The following is a 7,198-nucleotide window of genomic DNA, read 5'->3' on the forward strand; positions in this document are numbered from 1 at the left end:
TCGCTCTCTCTGCCGCCATCTTGTTTGCTCCATCCCCGTCCCTGCGGTCCTGCCACACTGGCCAGCTGCAGGCTGCTGGCTCAGGGAGACAGCGGGGGGTGGTTATAAATGTATAATGAATGCTTTTACGGCTCCCCAGCAGGCAGGGTACGTGCTATTTGTGAGCTGGTACCATGATGTTATGTCCAGGGCAAATGCCAGCAGCCTCATGGAGAGAGAAAGGTGCTGCGGGGGGTAGGAGTGGCGTGACATGAGGGAAAAGGGGCAGGCAGGAGCACGGCTGGCAGCATGGTGGTGGCAGGGCACCCAGCAGCCTGAACTGCAAAAGCAGGAGGCCAAAAGGTTCTACTTCCTCTGGACCTTAAACTCTATAGAAAATGTGAAAATTTAGTGGTTTTGCTAAAGCTTTTGCTCATGATAGGTATGCAGCTCCGGAAGCAGGTTGGGTGCCAGGCATGGGAGGCACCCTGACATCCACACCACAACAAGCGTGGTGGGATCATGCCTGTCGGTATCGTGTACCACCATCTTTAAATGCTGTATGTTCTTCTGTGTTTAGATGAAGGGAAAACTCAGCCTGTGACTCTTGGTCTGTAGCTGGTTGCCTGCCTGTTTCCCGAAGCCACTTTAACACATATATTACTCAAATTATTGGACAGTTCAACAGTCTCCTCTGGTTCTGTTCAGGTGCTTCCTATTCCTCAACTTTCCTCTCAAGTCTCAGTATGTCTCTCTCTCAACAGCCCATTGGAAGGAGCAGCTTCAGGTTTTCTCTACTTGCCTTGTGTAAGATTTGGCTCCAGCACTTGCGCTCCATGGAAATTCACATGAAGTGATTTTGTGAACCACTGTAGAGCATGAAAGACACTGTTAGTGTCACCCTGGCTTGCCTGATGAATCTGCAGCACACCAGGTACTAATGTCCAAGTACTGAATTTTCTCCTGGAGATGGGCCACAATGGCTACTGACAATGCTTCCAGGATTCGGGGCTTAGAGGATCTTTCAGGTCATGCTGGGGTGGTTGCTGACCTGTGTTCAATGCCTCTATGTAGCTCCTCAAAACCTCACAACATAAATATCTGAAATAAAAGTTTGTATTCTCCTTAAGAACCAAAGACTATGTGTGATGGGCAGGGGGAATGACATGGTAAATTAGTCTGGCAGAACCTGAAGCCTTTACAGTTATCTTTGCACAATTAAAAGTTTGTAAGAAAACCAGCAACATCTGCAGGAGAAAATGCGGGTCTGGAAATTAAGAAGTTGTGTTATCTGACCTCTGATTTGGTTGTGACTTCAGGCTGAATAACATGGGGGATGACAACTCTAACCCATGGGACATTGGGAGGATCTCTACAGTAATTACAGTAATTGTGGCCATAACAATAATCTTTGCTTTTCCCTATATTCTTAAGAGTATTCAAGGGCAATCTAGACCTCACACAAGAGAAATGAAGACGTGTATGCTAATTCTTGGCTGCATGTTCTGCTGAGGATGAGTAAGACTTATCAAGTGTTTTACTGTGGCAACAGATTAGCCATTTTTTAAGGAATAAATGTTTAAATTGATGAAAACAGAGTCTTGCCAGCCATGATTACAATACGTGCTGCCCACACTAAATCCTGTTCTGGCATGTGTGGGCAGAAGCTTGTTTAGAGGCATTTTCCCAAACTCTGTCACATTGGAAAAGAGACATGAGGCCTGTAAGGAAGAAAGAAACCTTTACAAAAACCTACTGGCTAATCTTGTCTTTGCTGTGTTTTACCCCATCAGTGGAAAGACAGTGTTCGAGCTCAGTATGTCACCACAGCTCCGTGGCGTGACCCCTTGGAACACCTTTGGACAAACCCAATGGTAAAGGTAAGCAGAAAATGGTAGCTGGAAACTGAGTCCGGTGGCATCAATGCAGAGGCTCTGAGCCTGAGCTGCAGGCTGGCAGCCTTCATTTCCCTCCCTCCTGGCAGTAACTTCAAGTACTACAGTCTTGCCAGTTAATTTTTTTTTAGCAACTTACATTTTGCATCCATGCTCATTTTATAATTTTACTTCTACATGTAGCTCGTAGACCGACAGCAAGGACTGCATACACAGGTACAACTCTCCCTGCTCGCTCTCTTTAGACTGCGTTAACCACTGCACAGGATTATTTAAAACAAATATCTGCATGAGAAAAGGTGAAAGTGAATCACAGAGAGAATAGTGTAAAGGATATTTGACTTGCAAATCAGTAGACAGGCTTTGTGAAACAATGTGCACTTGCTTTGAGCTATTAAACCTGTTGTTTCCACCTATCAATGCCCTGGTGTTATTTGCTTATAACCTCTTTCTAGTGATACTTGGTGAGCCAGCATAGTTTGCCCTTCAAAATCTGGGGTCATTATGATGAGACCTTACTTTGGATACGTTACAAATGCATAGCCATTTGCAAAGAGTACTTCTTTAATGCAGTGTTCCTATGTTTTATTGATTCACACGAGGAACAGAAACTTCAGGCAGAATGTCAGTTTTGCTGCAGTGAAATTTAACAGCTTGATGCACCGCCCTCTGTTTAAGGGAAAATAAGTATCGAGCTGATGTTAGGGTTTAATGCTGTAACAATACTTTAAATTGTACAGCAATACTGACAGGAGATTCATTCTTTGAGTAGACTGATCTCTTTGGATGTGCTGAACGACAGGAAGAATGGACAGAATTATTTGGTATCTTAAGCAGGAAGGACAGGAAATTTGGTACATTAGAAAAAGGGAATCCAGAGGATGCTTGACAACATAATCAGCAGAAAAGTCAAGTTAAAAATGAGCCCATTGGCTATGTCTGCTGAAGGCAAGATAGCAGGCAAGGACAGCAACTGGTGGACCATGAAATCAAACTGCCAGGAGCTGTTGATACAACAGTACCGCAGCTTCAGTTCTGAAACTGCTGCTGTCTTCCCAAGACCATCCTCATTCTCCTTACGCTTTTGACTAAATCTTGCTTACGTGTTTTCTGGGATGGGGAGCCTTCCGTGCCAAGCTCTCATTCCGTTTTGCTTGTGCAGTATCCAGCACCATATTCATAACCACTAATGTTTCTGCAAATGACAGTACTGATTGCTTCTATTTTCTCACTGGTATCCTCTCTTTGAACATGATAGCCAAAAAAATGTTTAAATATAAGTCTGAATGTTTTCAATATGCTCCCTGAACTTTTGCAATATAAACCTTTCCTGCTCCCATTTCAATCACGGACAACGTTCTCCTTCAATGGTAGAAGACCTAAACAATAAAAATCATATCAACAAGGGTGTACTTGGACAAAAGGTGTATCTGCGAAGTTCAGAAAGTTATCTGCAGTGGGCAGTTATTGGCAGAGTTAACTGCTGCTCATATTTCGCCTACAGTAGTCAGTGAAGAGATATTTGTGTTATGGAGAGAGAAGAGTGGATACCATCCCAGCTGTGTCAGGGAGCAGAACCTGCAGTCCCCAGGTCTCCCAGAAGCCCTCAGGATGGGAGCAGTTGTCCTGCCCACCTCCAGGGTTTCATGACCAGCCTGTTAGACCAGGTGCTAAATCATCTCTGCACATCCTCAGTACACTCCAATATTAGAAGTGCCAAGAAGTGTATAGGAATTCAGGGCAGCTATGAAAGCTTTTTTCCCTGAATGTCATTTATGCTGGATGATTCTGCAGATACTTCAAGAAAGTGAAATAGATTGAGAACAGCTTGAATATTTTCCCTCCTTTCCTCTATTTTTTTTTCCTGCCATTTTTCCTTTTTATTTATTTATTTATTTATTTAATTTTTATTTTTGGAAAGCAGCATATGGGGTTTGGTCCCGAGCACAGTCCACCAGGTTAAAAGATGCAAAGTAAAATACAGGTCAACCAGGGTAGTATTGTAAATATCTATGCTACACCTGGGTACTGAAACAGTTAAGCAGTGGAATGTCCTACTTCACTTGTTGAGAGTTAATGATGCTGAAAACGTTATCCTCCTATCATTTGTTATCATCAAGGACAAGGCATCCCAGTTTATATTCATGAAGATGAATATATATTCATTCTATATTTCTATTCCTGAAAAATGATTAACCTATAATGGAAGTTCTCACTTCTTTACATGAAGAATTAATGAAAAAACTTTCAACTGTTGTAGTCCAAATCTACCCAGAAATGAAAGCATCACAGAAAAAAAAGACTATTAATAAATGAAATAGTAGTAAAAAAGAAAAATATCTTGCAACACCAAAGGCTTTTGTTAGTGCATTTCTTGAGTATAGATGCTAAAATTACGTGCTATGTTGAAAACATGACTGCGTGAATGCCATCTGCTAATATGAGCAGGCTTCCCCACACCCCAGGCTGAAATAACATGGCAAGAGTTTTGTAATTACTTTATTAGCCATTAGAGGGAAATCTAACCAATAAATGTTATTAAAATTTTAGAAATTGTTATTTAAAAGCCAAAGGTTCAATGGAAGTCTGAATATGAAAGAAAAAGAAGATACGATTGAGAACTGCACACAATCTTTCTTAACCAGCATGAGAGGATTGGAACAGAAAATTATTTATCCCTGATATAATCCTATCTCCTTGTTTAGTTGATTTATATAAATTTCCCTCTGCAGAGAGACAGTTCTGGGAAAGAGGGGTGAGGCTTTTTGCCATGCGCCTGCATTGTGGTTGGACAGCACTAGATGGGTCGGCACTTCAGTTTTTTGGCAGGTCTGCACATAGTACATACATTTTTAAAAATTTTTCTGATTGGGTCATCAACCTGGCTCTCTGGTGCACCAACGCAACAATTTAATGCCTGAATAAAATACTGTGGATAAAATAAGCCATACTTATCACCCTCCAGGTCATTACTTGGAAGGCCCCATGTTCCTTCAGCATTTACTTACATTGGTGTGGCAGCAAGTATAATGCAGTGTCAGCGAGCTAGAGGAGAGAGCTGTAGTGCCAGAAGCTCTGACTTCAGTGGGACACAGATCCCTGTCTGTGTGTCATACTAATAATGATGAAAGATTAGCTTGTGCTTAGAGACACCACCTAGTTCATCTAAACGCATAGAAGCTTTAAATAAAGATCTGTATCCTAGGATCTGATGAAAACATTGAGGACATTATACTAAAATATACTTTATTAAATACCAAAATATTTTCCCTCTGTCCTCAATAAACATATTAACAGGATTTACAGATACATGTACATTTTTATAAATTAATGTACATATGTTCATATTTCTCAGCTCTATTTTTTCTACAACATTTGCATCATGCTGTAATATGTCCAAGTTCTTACAACATAAAATTAGACAAAAGTCACAAAATTCTTTTACAAAATTGAACACACAGTTGTAGCAACTGTTTTTCCATGTCCATGGCTCCTCATCATCTTTTTCTAATTGAAAAGTTGTGAATTTATGTGCTAGGTATAGCACTCCTCTGGAAGATGTCACCAACATCTTCCCATTTCAGTCATCTGTCCAAAACATTTTACACAACCATCTAAAGGCTTAAAGCGAGTAAGGATGCAGTACCCAGTTTAGGCACATGACAAAACCTTTTCCAGTTCTGCCACTACTTCCACCATCCTTTTCACTTGTATCCCTCAACTATAAGCCTGTCGGTGCAGGGACCTGCCTTAATTGCTCTAGCTGGACACTGCGAAAACAATAAACCAGACGATTAGTTTCACACAGGCTGTGCGCTTTACCTCAGACTCTCCTGATCATGACAACCATACAGCGAACTCTGCTGTCTGCTACGTATTTCACCTTCTGATGATATTATAGCTATGGTTTCTTGACATCTTAAACCTGAATTCAGGCTCCAAGTGCTAGAAGCCTACCGGACAGATGATACACATCATCAGTAGAGCCTAAATGCTTGGATTCATTTGATTATTTTTCCCCATAAAATTTTGATGGGTTAATTTTGAGTTGGCTGGCCTGTTGCATTCTGCCTGTGCTGTAATTCTGCTGCCTCTCTCCTGTTGTTATCTGTAATATTATCCTGCCTCTCAGATTACCCACTGAAGCTGCTCTTCTCAACTTCTTCAAAGTTTCTGCTTTCTCTTTGGATGTCAGTACTGTTGCTGTAATACCACTACTGCTGGAAAAAATGCCTGACCTGCCATGAGGTAACAGCCAGAGCCAGACCCAGAGTTTATGAAAGACCTGTTTTCACTTGTCTGCAGTATCTGTGCTAGAGCCTGGCTTAAGCCAGGTAACAATCTGGATTTGCTGGATTGGATCTCTCTCAAAAAAAAAAACCAACATGCAGGTTTTCCTAACAGAGAACTTCAGTGGTAACACAACTCACTGCAACACTGCAGTGCAGGAAGCTCAGCACGGGCACTACTACAAAGACAGTCTGCAAGAAAAACCACTAATGGCCTAGGAACATGGCTCTAGGAACAGGGGTTCTGCAAGAGCAGGCTGCAGCCCTCAAGGTGCTTCTGAAAGCTGCAGCCAGCACGCCACTGCCTCTCTCCCGCCCTCTCCCCTTCCCGACCAACGTCTTCCTCCACCCAAATGAAAAACAACAAGCTCAGCACGAACCTGTATCAATGCTGCCCTATCCAGAATTCAGCGTTTGAGTGATGACTATTTGCACAGAGTCCTGCAGAAGAGGCATAAAAGGTCACTCTTGTCCTTCAGCTTCACTGGAAAACCTCAAGGTGTGCCTTACCTGCACATTGAATATAATCAAAGGATGTGCGTCATAAAGGTCCCTAGCTTCTCTATAAACTACACAGTGGAACAAAAACTGTTCCGGCCACATTTCTGAATGAGCAGCCCAATGACAGAAGGCTGGAAACAAATTCAAGAAGAAAAGCCACATCCAGTACAACTGTCTTCTGAGGAAAAACTAGAAGCAAGAGGCAGGACCAGCAGAGACCTGCTCAAAAATCCCAATACACAAGAGGGCTACCATGAGCAAGGTTCACACAGGGCAACTCAAGTTGAGACATGCAGTGTAAAATGCCACAAAATACACTCATACCTCATCCTGCAACAAAGATACTTCCTAATCTAGAAGCAGCTGTATCAAATCTCCAACCACTCCTCACAATGGATCAAGTCTGATCTTTCTGATTATTTGACTGTACACAAATCCAGCCCAACTACTAGTGAAACCTCATCACTGTTCTCAAGATGAGCAAATACTTCTTGACACTGTCAATAGATCATATGCAACAGAAATACTGTACAT

This window comes from Nesoenas mayeri, assembly GCF_963082525.1.
Source record: "Nesoenas mayeri genome assembly, chromosome: 4".
Lineage (NCBI taxonomy): Eukaryota > Metazoa > Chordata > Aves > Columbiformes > Columbidae > Nesoenas > Nesoenas mayeri.